The sequence below is a fragment of the Oncorhynchus mykiss genome, chromosome 22, assembly GCF_013265735.2.
Source record: "Oncorhynchus mykiss isolate Arlee chromosome 22, USDA_OmykA_1.1, whole genome shotgun sequence".
Lineage (NCBI taxonomy): Eukaryota > Metazoa > Chordata > Actinopteri > Salmoniformes > Salmonidae > Oncorhynchus > Oncorhynchus mykiss.
In genome coordinates, this window is record NC_048586.1 from 24743555 (window position 1) to 24770313 (window position 26759).

General features: G+C 42.6%; 1 protein-coding gene across 1 annotated transcript in view; it reads right to left on the minus strand.

Moving 5' to 3' along the window:
- Positions 1-12296, minus strand: part of LOC110502073 (unconventional myosin-XVI) — a 236277-nt gene extending 223981 nt beyond the window's left edge. The window contains exon 1 of the mRNA XM_036958970.1: positions 12023-12296. The gene's annotated coding sequence lies outside the window, so the exon portion shown is untranslated. The remainder of the gene's footprint in view (positions 1-12022) is intronic.
- Between the last annotated feature and the right edge of the window lie 14463 nt (positions 12297-26759).

Genomic DNA, 26759 nt, shown 5'->3' on the forward strand with positions numbered 1-26759 from the left:
TGAGATTCAGGCAATTAAGACATTTTTCTACTCACCAAATGAACTTGTGGACACCATTTTCATGTTTCTGCGAGCAGTACGAAGGAAGTAAGATGTAGTTTCACAAGCCAACGCTAACTAGTGTTAGCACAATAACTGGAAGTCTGCAGGTACAGTCATTGCGCTAACACCAGTTACCATTGGCTCGCACTACCTTTAACTTCCTTCATACTGAACACCAGGACATAAACATTAGTGATGGCGCCGGAGTGGATGATTGCCATTTTACGGGCTCTTAACCAACCGTGCTATTTTGTTTGTTTTTTCACATTGTTTGTAACTCAGTTTGTACATAATGTTGCTGCTACCGTCTCTTATGACTGAAAAGAGCTTCTGGAAATCAGAACAGTGATTACTCACCTTGAACTGGATTAAGATTTTCTCTTTAATGAGTCGGACGAGAGGGATTTACTACAGACACACAAACAGGCCCTCATACCCCTTATTTGCAGGAGAAAGAGATGGAAAAGGTATCACGGAAGGAGATCGGAGTGCCTTGTGAGGATCCGCCTATGAGTGGCTAATCTGCCTTTGCCATTGGTACTATTGGCCAATGTACAATCACTGGATAATAAATTGAACAAACTAAAAGGACGTACATCCTACCAAAGGGACATTAAAAACCGTAATATCTTATGTTTCACCGAGTCGTGTCTGAACGACAACATAAATAAAATACAGCTGGCGGGATATACACTGTATCGGCAGGATAGAACAGCAGCCTCTGGTAAGACAAGGGGTGGCGGCCTATGTATACTTGTAAACAACAGCTGGTGCACAAAATCTAAGGAAGTCTCGAGGTTTTGCTTGCCTGACGTAGAGTATCTCATGATAAGCTGTTGACCACACTATCTACCGAAGGAGAATATCTGTATTTTTCGTAACTGTCTACATACCACTGCAGACCGATTCTGGCACTAAGACCGCACTCAATGAGCTGTATACTGCCATAAGCAAACAGGAAAACGCTCATCCAGAGGCGGCGCTCCTACTGACCTGGGACTTTCATTTCTACCAGCATGTTTTAAATGTGCAACCAGAGGGAAAATACCTCTAGACCACCTTTACTCCCCACACAGAGACGTGTACAAAGCTCTCCCTCGCCCTCCATTTGGCAAATCTGACCATAATTCTATCTTTGATTCCCGCTTACAAGTTAAAATTAAAGTAGGATGCACCAGTGACTCGGTCAATAAAAAGTGGTCAGATGAAGCAGATGCTAAGCTACAGGACTGTTTTGCTAGCACACACTGGTATATGTTCCGGGATTCTTCCGATAGCATTGAGGAGTACCCACGTCAGTCACTGGCTTCATCAATAAGTGCATCAATGACGTTGTCCCCACAATGGCAGTATGTACATCCCCTAACCAGAAGTCATGGATTACAGGCAACATCCACACTGAGCTAAAGGGTAGAGCTTCCGCTTTCAAGGAGCAGGACTCTAACGTGGAAGCTTATAAGAAATCCCGCTATACCCGCCGACGAACCATCAAACAGGCAAAGCATCAATACAGGACTAAGATCGAATTGCACTACACCGGCTCCGACACTCGTCGGATGTGGCAGGGCGTGCAAACTATTAGACTACAAAGGGAAGCACAGCAGAGAGCTGCCCAGTGACACAAGCCTACCAAACAAACTAAATTACTTCTATGTTTGCTTCGAGGCAAGTCACACTGAAACATGCATGAGAGCATCAGCTGTTCTGGACGGCTGTGTGATCACGTTCTCCGCAGCCGATGTGTGTAAGACCTTTGAACAGGTACTCTGAGCATGCGCTGACCAACTGGCAAGTGTCTTCAGTGACATTTTCAAGCTCTCACTGTCGGAGTCCTGTAATACCAACAAATACCAACATGTTTCAAGCAGACCACCATGGTCCCTGTGCCCAAGAACACTAAGGTAACCTACCAAAATGACTAACGACCCGTAGCACTCACGTATGTAGCCATGAAGTGCTTTGAAAGGCTGGTCATGGCTAACATCAACACCATTATCCCAGGAACCCTAGACCCACTCCAATTTGGATACCGCTCCAACAGATCCACAGAAAATAGTATCTCTATTGCACTCCACAATGCCCTTTCACACCTGGACAAAAGGAACACCTATGTGAGAATGCTACTCATTGACTACAGCTCAGCGTTCAAAGCTCATCACCTAGCTAAGGACACAGGGACTAAACACCTCCCTCTGTAACTGGATCCTGGACTTTGTGATTGGCCACCCCCAGGTGGTAAGGGTAGGTAACAACACATCTGCCGCGCTGATCCTCAACACGGAGGCCCCTCAGGGGTGCGTGCTCAGTCCCCTCCTGCACTCCCTGTTCACCATGCACCGTGCTTCTACACCTGCATTGCTTGCTGTTTGGGGTTTTAGGCTGGGTTTCTGTACAGCACTTTGAGATATCAGCTGATGTACGAAGGGCTATATAAATTGATTTGATTCACTCATGACTTCACGGCCAGTCACTAATCCAACACCATCATTAAGTTTGCCGATCACACAACAGTGGTAGGCCTGATCACCAACAACGACGAGACCGCATATAGGGAGGAGGTCAGAGACCTGGCTGTGTGATGCCAGGACAACAACCGCTCCATCAACGTGATCAAGACTAAGGAGATGATAGTGGACTACAGGAAAAGGAGGACCGAGCACGCACCCATTCTCATCAACGGGGCTGTAGTGGAGCAGGTTGAGAGCTTCAAAATCCTTGGTGTCCACATCACCAACAAACTAACATGGTCCAAACACCAAAACAGTCGTGAAATTGGCACGACAAAACCTATTCCCCCTCATGAGACTGAAAAGATTTGGCATGGGTCCTCAGAGCCTCAAAAGGTTCCACAGCTGCACAATTGAGAGCATGGTTGCATCACTGCCTGATATGGCAACTGCTCGGCCTCCGATCGCAAGGTACTACAGAGGGTAGTGTGTACGGCCCAGTACATCACTGGGGACAAGCTTCCTGCCATCCAGGACCTCTATGCCAGGCGGTGTCACAGGAAGGCCATAAAAATTCTCAAAGACTCCAGCCACCATAGTCATAGACTGTTCTCTCTGCTACCGCACGGCAAGCCATACCAGAGCGCCAAGACTAGGTCCAAGATGCTTCTGAACAGCTTCTACCCCCAAGCCAGAAGACTCCTGAACATTATTTGCATTGTCCCCCCCATTTTTTACACTGCTGCTACTCCCTGATACTATATACAGTGCCTTGCGAAAGTATTCGGCCCCCTTGAACTTTGCGACCTTTTGCCACATTTCAGGCTTCAAACAAAGATATAAAACTGTATTTTTTTGTGAAGAATCAACAACAAGTGGGGCACAATCATGAAGTGGAACGACATTTATTGGATATTTCAAACTTTTTTAACAAATCAAAAACTGAAAAATTGGGCGTGCAAAATTATTCAGCCCCCTTAAGTTAATACTTTGCAGCGCAACCTTTTGCTGCGATTACAGCTGTAAGTCGCTTGGGGTATGTCTCTATCAGTTTTGCACATAAAGAGACTGACATTTTTTCCCATTCATTCCTCCTTACAAAACAGCTCGAGCTCAGTGAGGTTGGATGGAGAGCATTTGTGAACAGCAGTTTTCAGTTCTTTCCACAGATTCTCGATTGGATTCAGGTCTGGACTTTGACTTGGCCATTCTAACACCTGGATATGTTTATTTTTGAACCATTCCATTGTAGATTTTGCTTTATGTTTTGGATCATTGTCTTGTTGGAAGACAAATCTCCATCCCAGTCTCAGGTCTTTTGCAGACTCTTTTGCAGGTTTTCTTCCAGAATGGTCCTGTATTTGGCTCCATCCATCTTCCCATCAATTTTAACCATCTTCCCTGTCCCTGCTGAAGAAAAGCAGGCCCAACCCATGATGCTGCCATCACCATGTTTGACAGTGGGGATGGTGTGTTCAGGGTGATGAGCTGTGTTGCTTTTACGCCAAACATAACGTTTTGCATTGTTGCCAAAAAGTTCAATTTTGGTTTCATCTGACCAGAGTACCTTCTTCCCCATGTTTGGTGTATCTCCCAGGTGGCTTGTGGCAAACTTTAAACGACACTTTTTATGGATATCTTTAAGAAATGGCTTTCTTCTTGCCACTCTTCCATAAAGGCCAGATTTGTGCAATATATGACTGATTGTTGTCCTATGGACAGAGTCTCCCACCTCAGCTGTAGATCTCTGCAGTTCATCCAGAGTGATCATGGGCCTCTTGGCTGCATCTCTGATCAGTCTTCTCCTTGTATGAGCTGAAAGTTTAGAGGGACGGCCAGGTCTTGGTAGATTTGCAGTGGTCTGATACTCCTTCCATTTCAATATTATCGCTTGCACAGTGCTCCTTGGGATGTTTAAAGCTTGGGAAATATTTTTGTATCCAAATCCGGCTTTAAACTTCTTCACAACAGTATCTCGGACCTGCCTGGTGTGTTCCTTGTTCTTCATGATGCTCTCTGCACTTTTAACGGACCTCTGAGACTATCACAGTGCAGGTGCATTTATATGGAGACTTGATTACACACAGGTGGATTGTATTTATCATCATTAGTCATTTAGGTCAACATTGGATCATTCAGAGATCCTCACTGAACTTCTGGAGAGAGTTTGCTGCACTGAAAGTAAAGGGGCTGAATAATTTTGCACGCCCAATTTTTCCGTTTTTGATTTGTTAAAAAAGTTTGAAATATCCAATAAATGTCGTTCCACTTCATGATTGTGTCCCACTTGTTGTTGATTCTTAACAAAAAAAATACAGTTTTATATCTTTATGTTTGAAGCCTGAAATGTGGCAAAAGGTCGCAAAGTTCAAGGGGGCCGAATACTTTCGCAAGGCACTGTAGGAATAAGTCCCTTTAATAACTCTACCTACATGCACATATTACCTCAATTACCTCGACTAACCGGTGCCCCCGCACATTGACGCTGTACCGGTACCCCCTGCACATTGACTCTGTACCGGTACCCCCTGTATATAGCCTAGCTATTGTTATTTTACTGCTCCTCTTTAATTATGTTACTTTTATTTCTTATTTTTCTTTAGGTATTTTTCTAGAAACTGCATTGTTGGTTAAGGGCTTGTAAGTAAACATTTCACTGTAAGGTCTACCTACACCTGTTGTATTCGGCACATGTGACAAATACAGTTTGATTTGATTAAAAATCCCTTTGAAAAAGCCCCTTGTGAATCCAATCCATCAACATAATCTTCATCATCACTCCTAGATAATGAGCTAATGTGAATTCCCAGTCCAAACACAGGGTAAGGTGCAGGTTTTCCTGGCAAGATTCCAGACACGGTTTTCCCATTCTTCTTATTTCATCTGTCTGTCCCCTCAGCTGTCAGCCCTCTGACACCAGCCGTGTGTGTGTGTGTGTGTGTGTGTGTGTGTGTGTCTTTGCTGAGATTCTACACAAGCCTCTCAGGAAATCCAATAAGTAGGTTAACCCTGCCAGCCGTCTGATCTAAGAATAAACTATAGACTGGGCAGGCTTAAGATACAGGAGACCCAGACGGAGGCTTGGGTGGTATACCGCATACAGGGGTGTTTGGAAATAGCCACAGGGTGGTTTTTCAATACTGATAACTATGTCTTTGAAGTTTTTCAATAAATTGTCATATTTGTAGCTACTTTTTAAGTAAATACCTGCAGTCAACATGTGCAATATGTTAGGATGTTAAGCAGATCGTGCTCTTAATTTCACCAGCCACATTATTTTACATTATGAAGCTTACCGTAGTTGCCCAGAATAGTTGAACCAGGCAAGTGTTTGTTTGTAAATAGCACAACGGAAGAAAGTGAGAGCAGTTGAGTCCAGCTGTGTATCGACAGGGGTCACATTTTAGATTGAAAGTCAACAGTGATTTTTTTGCTACAATAGAGTTATCAGGGGCGTGTAACTGTTTTTTTCCACAGAAAGTACATTAGCGCAACATATTATTAAGAAATAGCTTCATTTACATCAGATGACAACAGAAGTGCAACGCTATTTGGCTGGCAGCCACACAAGTAAATGAGAGTACAATAGAAAAGCAAGGTATTTTTTTGCAAAAACAATGCATGGACATCATATTTCTAATCTTTATCATATAAATAATGTAACCAGCTACATTTCCTAATGTTTTGCTTAAAGGTAATCTTGCATTTTACCAGAGACAAATAGTAGGCTATAGGGCTGTTACGGTGACCATAATACCATCACACCAGAGTCATGAAGGCCGTCAAATTCCACTTGACCGTTTAATCACTGTAATTCGGCTTTCCCAAGCTCTGATGCTGCTGATGATCATTAGTAGTCTATCAAACGTGCTAACTGCCCACACTTGTCCCTCTAACCACTCTGACATCAATTCAAATGTAATCAAAAATCTGTTTCCAGACAGGTGCATGATAACAGTCCTTTCTAAATCAAAACAAATTTCACACATACATGATTTAGTACATGTAAAGACAAGATTTAATCAAGAATAGTGTGATGAGTGACAATATTATCCTTTCACTTGTGAATGATATATTATCACTTGTGAATGATGCCCAGCTTAAGGAAAACAGCGCATCATTTTTTTGCATCTTTTTCAAATCATACATAAGCAGCGCGTGAGTTTCAAGTTTGGGGAATATTATTTACACCACAAGAATACACCTTTATAATAAAAGCAAAACATGCATAATCACATTTGTGGTCACTTTTGAGAATGGTGTTTCCCTGCTAATGGAACATTCACGCCAATAGCCTACTGCCATATGCGCATTGCTGTGCTTACAATGTGAAGAAATAGCCAAATAGTTTATCAATATTTTAAGCTAAACGTTCTCATCTGTTGAGGCAAACTATAGTATGGCAAGTTGATTAGGACATCTACTTTGTGCATGACACAAGTAATTTTTCCAAAAAATTGTTTACAGACAGATTATTTCACTTATAATTCCCCGTATCACAATTCCAATGGGTCAGACGTTTACATACACTGTGCCTTTAAACAGCTTGGAAAATTCCAGAAAATTATGTCATGGCTGTTGAAGCTTCTGATAGGCTAATTGACATCATTTGAGTCAATTGGAGGTGTAGCTGTGGATGTATTTCAAGGCCTATCTTCGAACGCAGTGCTTCTTTGCTTGACATCATGGGAAAATCAAAAGAAATCAGCCAAGACCTCAGAATTTTTATTTTGGACCTCCACAAGTCTGGTTCATCCATTTTCCAAATGCTTGAAGGTACTACGTTCCTCTGTACAAACAATAGTATGCATGTATAAACACCATGGGACCACGCAGCCGTCATACCGCTCAGGAAGGAGACGAGTTGTGTCTCCTAGAGATTAACCTACTTTTTTGATAAAAGTGCAAATCAATCCCAGAACAAAAGCAAATGACCTTGTGAAGATTCTGGAGGAAACAGGTACAAAAGTATCTACATCCACAGTTAAACCAGTCCTATATTGACATAACCTGAAAGGCCCCTCAGCAAGGAATAAGCCACTGCTCCAAAACCGCAATAAAAAAGCCAGACTACGGTTTGCAACTGCACATGGGGTCAAAGATCTTACTTTTTGGAGAAATTATCTCTGGTCTGATGAAACAAAAATAGAACTGTTTGGCCATAATGACCATCGTTATGTTAGGAGGAAAAAGGGGGAGGCTTGCTAGCCGAAGAACACCATCCCAACCGTGAAGCACGGGGGTGGCAGCATCATGTTGTGGGGGTGGTTTGCTTCAAGAGGGACTGGTGCACTTCACAAAATAGATGGCTTCATGAGGAGAGAAAATTGTGTGGATATATTGAAGCAATATCTCAAGACATCAGTCAGGAAGTTAAAGTTTGGTAGCAAATGGGTCTTCCAAATGGACAATGACCCCAAGCATACTTTCAAAGTTGTGGCAAAATGGCTTAAGCACAACAAATTCAAGGTGTTGGAGGGGCCATCACAAAGCCCTGACCTCAATCCCAAAGAAAATCTGTGGGCAGAACTGAAAAAGCGTGTGAGCAAGGAGGCCTACAAACCTGATTCAGTTACACCAGCTCTGTCAGGATTCACCCAACTTATCGTGGGAACCTTGTGAAAGTCTACCCGAAATGTTTGACCAAAACTTCTGACCCACTGGGAATGTGATGAAATAAATAAAAGCTGAAATAAATCATTCTCTCTACTACTATTCTGACATTTCACATTCTTAAAATAAAGTGGTGATCCTAACTGACCTAAGACAGGGAATTTTAACTAGGATTAAATGTCAGGAATTGTGAAAAACTGAGTTTTAAATGTATTTGGCTAAGGTGTATGTAAACTTCCAACTTCAACTGTAGGTGTACCTGTTTCTTTGTTAACTGTTTTAAACAGAAGAGCCGCATGTGCGCAATCAAATAGTTTTGAGAAACGATCCTTTTTATTTTATTCAGCTTTGTTCATTTGTATTCTTCATACTATAAAAAATATATAAAATAATGACTCAGAATTCTAAGTAAATCTTGTCTACTAAATGAACTAGTGTAGCCCACAGGCATATGGTATAGCCAGATCAGGGCCTAACATAAGGACAAGGAGTATGCTATTTTGTTATTTTGAAATAGACTACATTTTCTTCATATCATGTTTCTTTAGACCTGTGTAAAGTAAATTGATTAATTGTGAAGGTGTGGGCTATAGTGCATTGACTTAGACTTCTTAAAATGTAGATGTTCCAAAGGTCTGCATCAGTGGCTTGTAGGCTATGCGTGGAAGCCAGGAGATGCTAAATGTGTTTGTGTTAATTAACGGTCAAATTCGTGACACTGGCAGTTATTTGCTTGACAACCACCAGCTGACAAAATCTGCAATGTCTGCTGAATTCCCATCTGGGTGGAGAACTGAAGTACAAAATGTGCCTGATGCCGAGCAGAAATTACCGTAAGAAGCATTTTAGATCTGCGTTTACAAAACGCAGAAAGACATTTCTTCTGCATTGTATCTTTTTTATCTGCTAGTTATCTAAGTAAGTGGCTGAATTCTGGATATCGCCCAACCCTACCCAGAATATCTTGACCCAGACTAGTTAGGTCCGAGAAATACCCAGCAAGAGTCACAGAGGCCAAATACTGTAGATCCAAGGCACATCCATCCATCCAAAAGTATCATTCTTCTGAACACTTTTCTCATATCCTTCAAAAACTGCTGCTGTAATCTATCATGCAAAAATGAGCTAATTTATACTGATCATTAACTGTGGTAGGTGAACATCTCAACATGGGGGAACTACTTTACATTAATGTCACAACGGGGGAATTATTTTAAGTGAACTCCTCTGGAGTTCCAATGGCAGCCAATCCATCAAGCTTTCCTCTGGGGAACCCTTGTCACATATCCCTTCCCTATCTATCCAGTTTCCAGGACAGCCAACAGCATAAATCATCCCATAATTATCATAGGGGGTTGTGACTTGGCAACATGTGTCCCAACAGCTGACCTGAGCCAGGGTCTAAGAGGGCCTAGGAACAATGTGGACTGAGAGGGGAAAGGTCTACAGCTCTCACCATTAGCCTCAAGCTGGCTATACTCGGACCTCATCAGTTGGCACAGACTTTTGGACGGAAACATCTATAGAAATTCAGAATAAAATTGAATATTAGAAGAAACATATTAGGAAATGTATGGTGTATGTGATCGCTCAAAATGCAGACAGGGAAAAAATAAGAAGCTTTTTCCTTGCTTTCTTACCACTTCTAAAAACAAACAAACTGTTCTTCTGGGGGTAGACTACATGTGACAAGGGAACGGAGAAACAAAGATGGGTGTCAAAGAGAGAGAGGAAGATAGAAAGACGGAGACAAATAGAAAGATGGAGAATGTGATGAAAAGAGTGAGAGAGAGTCAGACGGAAGGATGGAGAGTAAGTGAGTGGAGCTGGTGATGACTCCCTGGTGACGAGGAGGCGCCATGCTGTGCTGCTAGTGCCACAAGCCCACACCCTCTACCACCCTCAACCAATCTGGACTGAGCAAGCAGCCAGATGGGTACACACACACACACACCCAACACACATGCACACAAGCACGCACGCACCCACATGCAAGGACACACGGACACACACACACACACACACACTGAGAAGGGGAGATCCCTGTTGAAAAGAGGCAACAGGGAGACAGCAGAAGGGAGCTGTCAGTGAAAGAGGACCTCTTAAATCAAGCTCCCATGATGGATCAGTTACTGAAGCTTCTCCAAGACCAGCCCACATTATACAGCCCATTATAATCAGGTTAAACGCCAGCAACCTCAAATCTATACACACACAAATATGCACATGTGAGCATGCCCTCACACACACTAGTGTTGTCTCAATACCAGAATTTGGACTTCAATACTGATACCAGGTTGAGTATTACAAAACTCAATACCAAAATGACATCACCGCCAAAAACATAAAGAGGGGAAAAATATGTGTCTCTATATTTAGTGAGTTTTCAGACCCATCCAGCAACTTTTATTGGTAAAAGAGGCTAGTGACAAATTCAGCAACTTTTCAGGCTGCCTTTGGGGAGTTTTGACACCAAGACTGTCTATGAAAGCATTCAGGGACTTTTCCCACTCAATTCTGCCGCAAACTAGAGTGGGAGAAGCTGTCCCTGCAATGGAAGTCACAGCAAAGGTGCACAAACAGGCAGAGAATGACAAGGGGAGATGGTGTACGGCTGGGGAGGAGGCCAAAACGCTACTTTGGGGACCGCAGTTGTGCTGTAGCAAGCAAATTAGTGCTATGACATCATCGTGGCAACGCAAAACGTTGTCTAGTGACTTCTAGTGACAAATCAAGGAGCCAACAGCGATTCTCACTGGAATAGTTGGCAACACTGCCAGAGTGGTGTCTGGATGAGAGACAAGAATTTCAGACTCTTCGCTAGCAGTTACTTCCAACTCAAACATTGAAAAATAACCTAACGTGTGAACAAAACTGTGTAAATAGCCAAGAAACACCAGGACAAAGTCACACTTCAGTAGAGTTTCGGGTTAATTCGACCAACTTCTATGCATGTAAGCTTCTTCACTCAGTGCGCAGAACAAGGCACTGCATCCAGATGGGTACACACACACACACACTATCTATCTCAGCATCTGGGTGGGAGCAGCCCAAGGACCTCTGAAAATGGGATGATTCCCAAATGTTGTACCGCCAGAGGGGTGTGTGTGTGTGCCAATAAAGCTGGTTTCCCTTTCTGTGGTGCCGCGGGCATGGTCTCAGAGCAAACAACAGCACACAGCAACAACAAAACGTTTGAAACAAGAGAGAAAAACCCTCCCTTTGAAAAGAAAATAACAAAAACGGTCTCAACATTCTGGAAATACTAGATGATTTTCATAGAGATATGCAGAACAACGATTAACAAATAGATTTCCTACTTCTACAAAATCATATTCCGTAAACTCTTAACAATTATGTTCACTACATTCAGGCATGATTTTTATTTTTTATTTTATTTCACCTTTATTTAAACAGGTAGACCAGTTGAGAACAAGTTCTCATTTACAACTGCGACCTGGCCAAGATAAAGCAAAGCAGTGCGACACAAACAACAACACAGAGTTGCACATGGAATAAACAAGTGTACAGTCAATAACACAATAGAAAAAAGAAAGTCTATATACAGTGTGTGCAAATGGCATGAGGAGGTAAGGCAATAAATAGGCCATAGTAGTGAAGTAATTACAATTTAGCAAATTAACACTGGAGTGAAAGATGAGCAGATGGTGATGTGCAAGTAGAAATACTGATGTGCAAAAGAGCAGAAATGTAAATAAAAACAATATGGGGATGAGGTAGGTAGATTGGGTGGGCTATTTACAGATGAGCTATGTACAGCTGCAGCGATCGGTTAGCTGCTCAGACAGCTGATGAAGGGACCATCTAGTACACTTCATGAAGTTAACGAATGAAGTGAACCTACATTCTTACACACACTGACACACACACACAATCTTGAGCGGTGAACGCTGACATACCTCATAGTGACAGATCCGTGCGCTGCTCGATGCTTCTCTCCAGGTGGGAATTACAATCCAGGAACTAGTTGGTAGCTTCTCCAAAGAGATGAACACGGTGAGAGAGCGATAGAGCTAAAGAGCAAGAGCGAGAAAGTGCATGAGAGAGTGAGTGAATGAGCGAGAGAGAGAGTGCAACTCCCTCTGTAACAGCTCTCTCTGCATCTACTCCCATAGGCTAAGAACCACCACTACTAACCCATCAGAGTCCCTCGCTCAGCAGAGAGAGAGATAGAGACAGAGCGAGAGAGAGAGCGAAGCCGTAAGCATGTGGGTGAGTGTGGAAGATTGGGGAATAGGCATCAGGAGAGAGCACCAGAAGGGTGTACCAAAGAGAGAGAGAGAGGCATATCATGTCAAATATAAATTCATGCAGAAAATCTGAGAAATGGTTTGATGAAGAACGCAAAAACCTTAGACCGAAATCGAGCAACCTTCCCAACCAAAACACAGACACCCAGAAAACCTGAGCTTTTACTATGTGGAAACATTAAATCAATACCGGAATACAGTAAGAAAAAGAATGGAAAAAATATGGAACCACATGTCAAAAAACAGCTCAATGTGATTGAAGAATCCATAGAATCTAATCACTTCTGGGAAAATTGGAACACACCAAATAACAACACAAAAAGATACCTGTTCAAAATGGCCATATAACAAAGAACCAAGAACAAAAACATATACAGTGGGGCAAAAAAGTATTTAGTCAGCCACCAATTGTGCAAGGTCTCCTACTTAAAAAGATGAGAGAAAAAAAATCCAGAAAATCACATTGTAGGATTTTTAATGAATTTATTTGCAAATTATGGTGGAAAATAAGTATTTGGTCACCTACAAACAAGCAAGATTTCTGGCTCCCACAGAACTGTAACTTCTTCTTTAAGAGGCCCTCGATCTGGGGCTCCACACAAGATCTCACCCCGTGGGGTCAAAATGATCACAAGAACGGTGAGCAAAAATCCCAGAACCACACGGGGGTTCCTAGTGAATGACCTACAGAGAGCTGGGACCAAAGTAACAAAGCCTACCATCAGTAACACACTACGCCACCAGGGACTCAAATCCTGCAGTGCCAGACATGTCCCCCTGCTTAAGCCAGTACATGTCCAGGCCCATCTGAAGTTTGCTAGAGAGCATTTGGATGATGCAGAAGAAGATTGGGAGAATGTCATATGGTCAGATGAAACCAAAATATAACTTTTTGGTAAAAACTCAACTCGTCGTGTTTGGAGGACAAAGAATGCTGAGTTGCATCCAAAGAACACCCTACCTACTGTGAAGCATGGGGGTGGAAACATCATGCTTTGGGGCTGTTTTTCTGCAAAGGGACCAGGACGACTGATCCATGTAAAAGAAAGAATGAATGGGGCCATGTATCGTGAGATTTTGAGTGAAAACCTCCTTCCATCAGCAAGGGCATTGAAGATGAAACGTGGCTGGGTCTTTCAGCATGACAATGATCCCAAACATACTGCCCGGGCAACAATGGAGTGGCTTCGTAAGAAACATTTCAAGGTCCTGGAGTGGCCTAGCCAGTCTCCAGTTCTCAACCCCATAGAAAATCTTTGGATCGAGTTGAAAGTCGGTGTTGCCCAGCAACAGCCCCAAAACATCACTGCTCTAGAGGAGATCTGCATGGAGGAATGGGCCAAAATACCAGCAACAGTGTGTGAAAACCTTGTGAAAACTTACAGAAAACATTTGACCTCTGTCATTGCCAACAAAAGGTATATAACAAAGTATTGAGAAACTTTTGTTATTGACCAAATACTTATTTTCCACCATAATTTGCAAATAAATCCATTAAAAATCCTACAATGTGATTTTCTGGATTTTCTTTTCTCATTTTGTCTGTCATAGTTGAAGTGTACCTATTATGAAAATTACAGGCCTCTCTCATCTTTTTTAGTGGGAGAACTTGCACAGTTGGTGACTAACTAAATACTTTTTTGCCCCACTGTACATGATAATTTACTAAATTCAGGCTCCCGAGTGGCACAGCGGTCAAAGATACTGCATCTCAGTGCTAGAGGCGTCACTACAGAACCCAATAGGGCGCCGAACAATTTGCCCAGCATCGTCCTTGTTAGGGTTTGGCCGGGATAGGTCGTCAGTGTGAATAAGAATTTGTTCTTAACTGACTTGCCTTGTAAAATAAAGGTTAAAAAAATAAAAAATAAAGTCACTTATTAAAGACTACCAGAACCCATTAGATTATCCAATTACATTGGATGAGCTACGGAAGAAAATACAAACCCTTCATCCCAAAAAGGCCTGTGGTGTTGGTCATATTAAACGAAATGATAAAATATACAGACCACAAATTCAAATGGGCTATTCTAAAACTCTTCAACATTATACCTTAGTTCTAGGATCTCTAGGACCCAATATTTGGAACCAAGGTCTGATCACCCAAATCTACACATGTGGAAACAAATTTGACCCCAATAATTACTGTGGAATCTGTGTCAACAGCAATCTTTGGAAAATCCTCTTCAGTATCATCAACACTAGATGGCAACATTTCCTCAGTGAAAACAATGTCAAATTGAACAAATATCAAATTGCAATAGCAAAATACCATACGAAAGACCACATATACACCCTCATCGACAAACAAATGAACCAAAACAAAAACAAATGTCTTTTCATGCTTTGTTTACTTCAAAAAGCTTTTGACTCCATTTGGCATGAGTGTCTGCTATACAAATGTTGTTGGTGTTGGAGGAAAAACATTATAAAATCAATTTACACAAACAACAAGTGTGCAGCTCAAATTTGCAATAAACACAATATTTCTATCCTCAGGGCCGTGGGGTGAGACAGGGATGCAGCTTGAGCCTCACCCTCTTCAACATTTACATCAATGAATTGGCGAGGGCCCTATAACAGTCTGCAGCACGCAGCCTCACCCTACTGCGCCAGAAAATAAAATGTCTACTGTTTGCTGATGATCTGGTGCTTCTGTCCCCAACCAAGCAGCACTTAGATCTGTTGCACAGATTCTGTCAGATTTGAGCCCTGACAGTGCATCTCAGTAAGAAATAAAATAATGGTGTCCCAAGGAAGGTCAAGTTGCCAGAACAACAAATACAAATTTTATCTAGACACTGTTGCCCTAGAGCACACAAATAATTATACCTATCTTGGCCTAAACATCAACACTACAGTTCATTTACAAAAGGCTGTGAACAATCTAAGAGACACGGCAAGAAGGCAAAAAATACTTGAATCAGTTATAGAACCCATTGCCTGGGGTCCTTTCACCAACCAAGAATTCACAAAATGGAATTGAGGCTAAAATATGCTTTGTGTACAACAATAAATTCCAAACAATGCATGCAGAGCAGAATTAGGTATATACCCGCTAGTTATCAAAATCAAGAAAAGAGCTGTTCAATTCTACAACCACCTAAAAGGAAGCGATGCCCAGACATTCCACCACAAAGCCCTCGCCCACAGGGAGATGAACCTAGAGAAGAGTCCCCTCAACCAGCTGGTTCTGGGGCTCTGTTCACAAACACAAACAGACCCCAAGAGCCCCAGGCCAACAACACAATTAGACCACCAAATTATGAGAAAGCAAAAAGAGAACTATTTGACACACTGGAAAGAATCAAAGGAGCAAATTGGAATTCTATCTGGTCCTAAACAGAGAGTACACAGTGGCAGAATACCTTAACACTGTGACTGACCCTAAAATAAGAACATCCTTGACTGTGTACACTCTTGAAAGAAGTCACTATAGGAAGACCTGGCTCTCAAGAGAAGACAGGATACGTGCCCACTGTCCACAAAATGAGGTGGAAACTGAGCTGCACTTCCTAATTTTCTGCCAAATATATGACCACATTAGAGATACATATTTCCCACAGACCCACAAATAATTTGAAAACAAATCTGACATTGATAAACTCCCATATTTGTTAGGTGAAATATCACAATCTGCGATCACAGCAGCAAGATTTATGGCCCGTTGCGATGAGAAAAGGGCACCCAAAGGAGCACAAAAAAACATTGTAAATACCACCAATACTTAACTGTTTATTCATCTTTCCCCGCTAACATACTAGAACTATTTGCATATTGCTGAAACACAGTACATACAGTTGAAGTCGGAAGTTTATATACACCTTAGCCAAATACATTTAAACTCAGTTTTTTACAATTCCTGACATTTAATCCTAGTAAAAATGCCCTGTCTTAGGTCAGTTAGGATCACCACTTTATTTTCATAATGTGAAATGTTAAAATAATAGTAGAGAGAATGATTTATTTCAGCTTTTATTTCTTTCATCACATTCCCAGCCCTGACAGTGGGTCAGAAGTTTACATACACTCAATTAGTATTTGGTAGCATTGCCTTTAAATTGTTTAACTTGGGTCAAATGTTTCGGGTAGCCTTCCACAAGCTTCCCACAATAAGTTGGGTGAAATTTGGCCCATTACTCCTGACAGAGCTGGTGTAAATGAATCAGGTTTGTAGGCCTCCTTTCTCGCACACGCTTTTTCAGTTCTGCCCACACATTTACTATAGGATTGGCGTCCGGGGCTTTGTGATGGCCACTCCAATACCTTGAATTTGTTGTCCTTAAGCCAATCTGCCACAACTATGAAAGTATGCTTGGGGTCATTGTCCATTTGGAAGACCCATTGGCGACCAAGCTTTAACTTCCTGACTGATGGCTTGAAATATTGCTTCAATATATCCACATCATTTTCTCTCCTTATGATGCAATCTATTTTGTGTGCACCAGTCCCTCCTGCAGCAAAGCACCCGCACAACATGATGCTGCCACCCCCGTGCTTCACGGTTTGGATGGTGTTCTTCGGCTAGCAAGCCTCTCCCTTTCTCCTCCAAGCATAACAATGGTCATTATGGTCAAACAGTTCAATTTTTGTTTCATCAGACCAGAGGACATTTCTCCAAAAAGTATGATCCTTGTCCCCATGTGCAGTTGCAAACCATAGTCTGGCTTTTTATGGCAGTTCTGGAACAGTGGCTTCTTCCTTGCTGAGGGGCCTTTCAGGTTATATCAACATAGGACTTATTTTACTGTGGGTATAGATACTTTTGTACCTGTTACCTCCAGCATCTTCACAAGGTCCTTTGCTGTTGTTCTGGGATTGATTTGCACTTTTCTCACCATAGTAGGTTCATCTCTAGGAGACAGAACGCATCTCCTTCCTGAGTGGTATGATGGCTGCGTGTTCCCATGGTGTTTATACTTGCATACTATTGCTTCTACAGATTAACGTGGTACCTTCAGGCGTTAGGAAATTGCTCCCAAGGATGAGCCAGACTTGTGGTCTACAATATTTTTTTCTGAAATCTTGGCTGATTTCTTTTGATTTTCACATGATTTCAAGCACAGAGGCACTGAGTTTTAAGGTAGGCCTTGAAATACATCCACAGGTACACCTCCAATTGACTCAAATTATGTCAATTAGCCTATCAGAAGCTTCAACAGCCATGGCATAATTTTCTGGATTTTTCCAAGCTGTTTAAAGGCACAGACAACTTAGTGTAAGTACATTTCTGACCCACTGAAATTGTGATACAGTGAATTATAAGTGAAATAATCTGTCTGTAAACAATTGTTGGATATTGTCATTTTGGATGTTGTCATGCACAAAGTAGATGTCCTAACCGACTTGCCAAAACTATGGTTTGTTAATTAACAAGAAATCTGTGGAGTGGTTGAAAAACAAGTTTTAATGACTCCAACCTAAGTGTATGTAAACTTCCGACTTCAACTGTAGCTAATAACATAAAACTTGAAACGTCTTTATCTTTTTGAAACCTTTGAGTGCAATGTTTACTGTTAATTTCTGATAGTTTTTTGTTGATGTTGTTCAATTGGTTTCTTCTCAGTTTTGTTTATTGTTTATTTCACTTGCTTTGGCAATGCAAACATATGTTTCCCATGCCAATAAAGCCTCTTTGAATTTAATTGAAGGATATAGAGAGAGCTAGAGAGAGTGTCTGTGTGTGAGAGACTGAAAAACAGGAGTATAAATCTAAAGCCCACAAGCAGCTGGTGAGAGTGAGTGACACAGAACTCCCCGACATTCTGTGTTTGTGTGTGTGTGAGTGTGTGAGCATGTGTGTGTGTGTATGCTTAAGTACGGCTGGAGGCTCAGGGGTTGTCATTAATATTGCGTCTCTGATCTGCCTCTAACACTCTCACAGAAAATCTTCATACAAAATAACACACATAAGCACACACACAGCAATAGACACAGGAACTGAGGCAGTTAGGGACTGAACTAATGATGAAAAGCACAACATAGGAGAACAAAAGGTCTGTGCAACAGAGGTAATGAGCCAAAGGAACCTTCGTCATGCCATCCTCCCCTCACGCTCTCCCCCCTTGTGCTCTCTCCCCTCCTTTTCTTACTCCCTCCTTTCAGGGGCCTTGTCTGTTTCCCCTCCTCTCTCTGTTGGTTCTGCCCTCCCTGGTCTTCATCAACATGACAAAGACTGCTGGCTGACCTGCAGAGAGAGGGGGGGGGGGGGGGGATATACACCAGTTTAAAACGTGTGTGAGTAAAACTAAACATAGCAACATCAATTCAATCTAAGTACCAAACACAAGGTTTGTGAACTATCTCCAGCTGTCTCTCTCAGAATGTTCAGTTTGAGCTGGTCAGACACTGCCCTACATTCGACTCTACCATGAAAAATACAACCCCGGTTCCCCTCAGGGGGGACCTCTTTCAATGTCTAAACTTTACACAGACCACTAGCTTTTATGTGTTTACTGTATATCTGCCAGTTCTCTAGCGTAGACCCTTAAAACAGGACTACAGAAACCAGGGGATGTAGAGGGGAGAGAGGGAAAGAGAGGGGGGAGAGGAAGAGAAGGGGGATACAGCTAGAAGGGGGGGAAGAGAAGGTGTGAGTTGGGAAGAGAGCAGAAGAGTAGAAGAAGGAGGAGCAGATAGAGAAGAGAGGGATGGGGGAGAAGATGTGGAGATGTTCATTCCACAAAGAAAGCTGAGGGCCTTGAAGGAAGGCCAGAGTATAAAGCATTATTTATCAAATCTGGTTCCATTTTTCTGTCACACACACACATAGTCACAGACACACACAGCTTGTCTTGTTTCTCCGGCTCCACAGTTGGATTCCAGGCAAATGCAGCTAGCGCCATATGAATTATAGATCACCTTATTTGAACAGATCCCATCATGCAGTTAGTCTGGAGAAAAAAACAACTCTATGAAATGGTAATGTTACAAATAGCTCCTAAATAAACAAACATCCATATCAGTCACATGCTGTGGCGAGTATCAATTAGTATCCATACTATCAAATTAAATCACAACAGAAGAGGCAATGTTAATGGCACTATAATGATGATGGTAAGAGTTGCCGGACAGTACCACAGTATTTGGACTTGCAATCAGACTAGTTCTAACCGGTCTGGTTGGTAACAAGTCAAAGCCCCACTTGCATTAAAAATCCACACTCCACTCTGCCAGTTCTGCTAGAGGCTCTTTGGATCAACCTGATTATGGTGATTTGCTTCGGATCAAAGTAAAGCTGCCTAAATACAAGTGTAGTGCAGAGCGAGTGTGTGTGGTGTTGTAGGGAGGCGTGTGTGTCCTGTAGGTGTGTAGATGTATGTGTGTGCACTTGTATGCCATGCATGATGCATGGTGGAGTGTGTGTGTGTGTGTGATAGCATGATGCAGAAAGAGAGAGCGTGCTGGAGTATGATCCAGATTCAGGAATCACCTTTAGCCCCTATCATCAGCCAGACATGACCAATAGGGGAAGGGGGGAAATCAGAGGGGGAGATGTAGGTGGGAAACCTGGAAATGGTGGTAGAGAGGGAGGGTAGAGAGGGAGATGGAATTGGAAAGACCATGTGGATAAATAATATGGGAGTGGATGAATGTGGGAGTGGATGAATAATACATATTTACAACTGTAGCAATTATAAATATCTCCACGGTGGGGGGCATGTCCAAGCTGGTTCCTCCTGAAATCCACAATCAGCTCCTTTGTTTTGTTGAGGGAGAGGATCAGGCTGGAGGTGGTACCTTCACTACCTGGGGACGGCCAGTCGGTAAGTCCAGGATCCACTTGCATAGGAAAGAGTTCAGGGCCGTGAGCTTTGTGGTGAGCTTGGAGGGCACAATGATATTGAGCTGTAGTCAATGAACAGCATTCTCACGTAGGTGTTATTTCTTTCCAAGTGGGAAAGGGCAGTGCAATAGAGATTGCATCATCTGTGGATCTGTTAGGGTGGTATTTGAATTGGATTGGGTCCAGGGTGTTTGGGATGATGATAAACAGCCTTTCAAAGCATAGAAGGCATTTAGCTGGTATGGTAGGCTAGTGTCACTAGACAGCTTGTGGCTGGATTTCCCTTTGTAATCTGTGATAGTTTGCCACATCCGATGAACATCAGAGCCGGTGTAGTAGGATTCGATCTTAGTCCTGTATTGACACTTTGTCTTTTTGATGGTTCGTCGGAGGGCGTAGCAGGATTTGTTATAAATGTCCGGTTTAGTGTCCCACTCTTTGAAAGCGGCAGCTCTAGCCTTTAGCTCAGTGCGGATATTGCCTGTAATCCACGGTTTCTGGTTGGGATATGTACGTACGGTCACTGTGAGGACAATGTAGTCAATGGACTTACTAATGAAGCCATTGACTGAATACCATCGGATGAATCCTGGAACATATTCCAGTCTGTGCTAGCAAAACAGCCCTGTAGCTTAGCATCATCTTCATCTGACCACTTCCGACTTGAGCGTGACACTGATACTTCCTGTTTGAGTTTTGCTTGTCAGCAGGAATCAGGAAGATAGAGTTATGGTCAGATTTGCCAAATGGAGGGCGAGGGAAAGCTTTTGTAAGCGTCTCTGTGTGTGGGGTAAAGGTGATTTAGAGCTTTTTTCCCCTCTAGTTGCACAGGTAACATGCTATTAGAAATGAGGTAAAACTGATTTCAATGTATGTGTTTGTGTACACAGCAGGTTTCATTTCCTGATTTCCACCCTGTCACTCATTTCTCTTTGAAAATCGGCTTCCGCCAACACACCAGCCGTTGCCATGGCGCTACACAAATGTATTTTTGGGGAGAGGGAGGGGGAGCATCTTGCTTGACACATTCGCCCATTAGGAGGACCAATCCCCCTCTTCCTCCTCCATTGGCGTTTGCACAGCCGGTTGGTGTTTGTAAAGCCATCAAAGAGATTTAGCTCTCCTTATTTGTTTGAGCTTTGTCTCCACCACTCTCTCTCTAGCTCTCCCTCTCGCACACTGCTTACTAACCGCCATTGCTCTGTTTATCTCAAATGGTAAATCTCTCTCTCAGTAGTAGTAGCTGGGTGCAATGCGAATGGTCTGATGGGGAGGGGAGCGGGAGACACAGGGCCCAGACTCCAGGGGCAGGATGCCCAGTTAAGAAGTGACTAGCCAGGGTGCTTTGTGTCTCTCTCTCCCTGGTGCCCTCACAGACAGAGGGAGTGTGTGGCATGTGTGTGTGTGTGTGTGTGTGTTTATTGAGAAGGGCGAGGGGAGCGGGGCACCATTAGCTGGAACTGGAAAGGGACAAAATCACTGCAGATATATCAAGGTTACAACACAAATCCAAAACACTATGATACAATGCTAGAACCAGGGAAGAGAACAGTTATACAACCCGTATGTCCCTTTTTCTGATCCCTGAGGAGGACTTAGTGTGCCGGGGTTTGTTACAATGGCTTCTACAATCAACACATAAAACAACAATACAGCACATTCTGTAACTAGAATTCTGACACTGATCTCTTTGCTTCTGTGTTTCTCTCTCTCTCTCTTTCTCTCTCTGTGGCCGTCTGCCACACAGACAATTATGTCTTTGTCTTCTTCTCTACCTGTAATATCCTAACTCTCACCCCTCCTCTCCCTAAGGGTATGTCTCCCCTCTGTCAGACACTGAAACCGAGTTTACAATTTGCCTGGCAGACACGTATGCCGCACATCTCTCCTTCTCCAGACAGTCTGTGAAAGTGAAAAATAATGACTCTGAGAAACATTATAATGAGAAAAAGATGTATATATTTTGCATACAGAGGAAACAGATAAACAGATAATATTGACTCTATAACAACCAGAAATGACCAATGTCATACTGATATTACTAATGATACATGGCGTATGACTCAACATCATCACTACCATCATTGTCAGTATAATCAGGCCAGTTGGCCCAAACCATTGATGTAATTCCTGTCACATATATCTGGCTGAGGGTATAATGAAGATAATAGTTGAAATGTCACCCAATTCTTCTGACAATCCAGGGTGGCGTACAAAGTATGATGATACAGTCTCAGAGGAGAAAACTGTGGCATTTTGATATTTCTATGAGGAGAGAACCATCGAATGCTTTAGGGCTGTGGCGGCCACGGAATTTTGTCAGCAAATAACTGCTGGTCTCAAGGTAATTTACTGTAAATTAACACAAACATTTAGCATCTGCTGGCTTCCACACACAGGCTGCAAGCCACTAATGCAGACCTTTGGAACATCTACATTTTAAAAAGCCTAATAAATCCATGTATTACAGCCCACACCTTCACAATAAATCCAGTATTTATTTTAGACAGGTCTAAAGCAGCATGATACGAAGAAAATGTAGTCTATTTCAGAAGCAAAGAATAGCATACTGAGTTGTCCTTATGTTAGGTCCTGATCTGGATATGCCACATGGCTGTGAGCTACACTAGGTCATTTAGCAGACAAGATCTGCTTAGAATTCCGTGGCATTATTTTATAGTATGAAGAATACAATTGAACAAAGCTGAAAAAATATTATTATTTTCTCAAAACGATGAGGGAGAGCACACATGCGGATATTCTGATTTGAGCAGTTTAAAGAAATAGGTGTTCCTATATGCTTCATTTAGAGTTATTAATGTAACTTTAGTTGTTCTACAAACATTGGGTTTTTGTTTTGGTATTTAATACATTTTAAGGATGCATGATGCGACTCTAATGATGATTTGAAAAAGGCATGAGCTCTGCTTAGTTTTTTTGCGCAGACTGTACACAGTTTATTAGTCTCTGATTCACAATTTGACAAGTACTTGATAATCCCTCAAATTTCACAGTGGCATCCCCTTTGTGGCAGTAATGCATCCTAAAAAAAAATCCATGCCATTTGTCCATTCCTTTTGCGGCCGTTGGTCATTATGCCCTGGGCACCTCTCACTCACATGGCTCTCCATCACGTGATCGGGTCTTTCTCACAGGCTACAAGTGAAGACAGACACATCAGGGACGCAACTGCACGCCTCCTTATCCAATTCCCAGGTGCATATTGAAGATATTGAAAGAACTGTCCACATTTACTTTTCTTCAGCCAACAAGATGAGTAAGGCCTTAAACAGCAAAAACACTAGCCTATGTCAATCTACTATCCCCCAGAGTAAAAAAGTTGACCTATTCTACTCTGTGCAAAGAAATAAATATTCCAAACATAGTCTGGGACAGTTGTGGGATGCAATAGATAACACATTAATACAACCACAAAATGTTTTTATGCGATGTGGCTGACACAACAGATCAGAACATTTAGCTGAATTTTTTTTAATGAACTATTAGGCTATTTCTTCACAAGAACACAGTGGCCTACATCATTCCTAAATGGAAAAAGTTTGGAACCCCCAAAACGTTTCCTAAAGCTGGATGCCTGGCCAAACTGAGCAATCGGGTGAGAAGAGCCTTGGTCAGGGAGGTGACCAAGAACCCGATGGTCACTTGAACAGAGCTCCAGAGTTCCTCTGTGGAGATGGGAGAAACTTCCAGAAGGACAACCATCTCTGCAGAACTCCACCAATCAGGCCTTTATAGTAGAGTGGCCAGACGGAAGCCACTCCTCAGTAAAAGGCACGACAGCCTGCTTGGAGTTTGCCAAAAGGCCCTTAAAGGACTCAGACCATGAGAAGCAAGATTCTCTGGTCTGATGAAACCAAGATTGAAGTCTCTGGCCAGAATGCCAAGCGTCAAGTGTCTGGAGGAAACCTGTCTAAACCTGTTTTTGCTTCGTCATTATGCGGTATTAGGTGTATATTGATGAAGGGAAGAAACTATTTTAATACATTTTAGAATAAGGCTGTAACATAACAAAATGTGTAAAAAGTCAAGGGGTCTGAATACTTTCCAAATGCACTGTATTGCGCAAGTGAAGAGCAAAACTGGTTTCAAAACAAATAAAGCAACACCTCACTACACAACGCCTCTCGCCCATGTGACCTACTTGTTGTGTGGATGTACTGAGTGTGTAACTAATAGATGTGCGCACACACACTACATGTGTTTTTTTGTTGTGTCGGGATCCCAGTACAGTATATCCCAAAAGTGAGTACACCCCTCACATTTTTGTAAATATTTGAGTATATCTTTTCATGTAAAGTTGTTTGTTCAGATAACGCAATTCCTAACAGAGGATTGTGACAGTGAGTGACTCATTAATAAATGTCTGTAGGTTACAGTAAGTGTCTGAAAAGCCTCGGAAAAGACCTTGAGAGATTTCATTGAGATTTTTTGGGGTCCCCATTAGCGACAACTAGTCTTACAGTATATCACAAAAGTGAGTACACCCCTCACATGTTTGTAAATATTTGAGTATATCTTTTTATGTGACAACACTGAAGAAATGACAATTTGCTACAATGTAAAGTAGTGAGTGTACAGCTTGTATAACAGTGTAAATTTTCTGTCCCCTCAAAATAACTCAACACACAGCCATTAATGTCTAAACCGCTGGCAACAAAAGTGAGTACACCCCTAAGTGAAAATGTCCAAATTGGGCCCAATTAGCCATTTTCCCTCCCCGGTGTCATGTGACTCGTTAGTGTTACAAGGTCTCAGGTGTGAATGGGGAGTAGGTGTGTTAAATTTGGTGTCATCGCTCTCACACTCCCTCAAACTGACTGGTCACTGGAAGTTCAACATGGCACCTCATGGCAAAGAACTCTCTGAGGATCTGAAAAAAAGAATTGTTGCTCTACATAAAGATGGCCTGGGCTATAAGAAGATTGCCAAGACCCTGAAATTGAGCTGCAGCACGGTGGCCAAGACCATACAGCGGTTTAACTGGACAGGTTCCACTCAGACCAGGCCTCGCCATGGTCGACCAAAGAAGTTGAGTGCGCGTGCTCAGCGTCATATCCAGAGGTTGTCTTTGGGAAATAGATGTATGAGTGCTGCCAGCATTGCTGTAGAGGTTGAAGGGGGGTAGGTCAGCCTGTCAGTGCTCAGACCATACGCCGTACACTGCATCAAATTGGTCTGCATGGCTGTTGTCCCAGAAGGAAGCCTCTTCTCAAGATGATGCACAAGAAAGCCTGCAAACAGTTTGTTGAAGACAAGCAGACTAAGGACATGGATTACTGGAACCATGTCCTGTGGTCTGATGAGACAAAGATAAACTTATTTGGTTCAGATGGTGTCAAGCGTGTGTGGCAGCAACCAGGTGAGGAGTACAAAGAAAAGTGTGTCTTGCCTACAGTCAAGCATGGTGGTGAGAGTGTCATGGTCTGGGGCTGCATGAGTGCTGCCGGCACTGGGGAGCTACAGTTCATTTTTATTTTATTTATGTTATTTATTTCACCTTTATTTAACCAGGTAGGCAAGTTGAGAACAAGTTCTCATTTACAATTGCGACCTGGCCAAGATAAAGCAAAGCAGTTCGACACATACAACGACACAGAGTTACACATGGAGTAAAACAAACATACAGTCAATAATACAGTATAAATAAGTCTATATACGATGTGAGCAAATGAGGTGAGATAAGGGAGGTAAAGGCAAAAAGGCCATGGTGGCAAAGTAGCCAATAAACACTAACCAAAACAGCAATGGACAAGGCATATTGACATTAAGGAGAGGCATGCTCAGTCGAGTGATCAAAAGGGTCCAGTGAGTGGAGAGGTTGGTTGGGGGTCACGGCAATTTAGACAGCTAAATCGGTAGCAAGCTAGCATAGGAGCAAGCTAGCATAGAATGGAGGTCTGTTATTAGCCAACTCTTGCGTTCCGTCAGTAGATTAGTGGGTTTCTGTGTGGTAGAGGGGATTAATCCAAATCACACAACAACAACAAAAATAAAAACAATAGATATAGTTATAGAGGCCCAAGAAGAAAAATAAATAAAAATAAAATAAAAATTGTCCAATTGTCTATTCAGATAGCAGCCGATAAGATAGCCAACGGCTAGCAGGCCGCAGATGGGCGCCCAGGCAACGTTGCGCCGGAGGAGCCAGCCGGACAATTCCCTCGGGTAGACAACGTCGGCAGTCCAACTGTGAAGGCCCGGTGGGGCTCCGCGTAGGCAGCAAAACGGGTCCGGATAGGTGACTGCAGCCCAGGAGTGATTGATGGAACTCTTCAGCTGGCTAGCTCCGGAACAATTGATGTTAGCTCCGGAATCGACGAAAGCCGATAGTCACACGGATAGCAGAGTCGAAAGCCTTGGCCAGATCAATGAATATGGCTGCACAGTAATGTTTCTTATCGATGGCGGTTAAGATGACGTTTAGGACCTTGAGCGTGGCTGAGGTGCACCCATGACCAGCTCTGAAACCAGATTGCATAGCAGAGAAGGTATGTTGAGATTCGAGATGGTCGGTAATCTGTTTGTTGACTTGGCTTTCGAAGACCTTAGAAAGGCATGGTAGGCTAGATATAGGTCTGT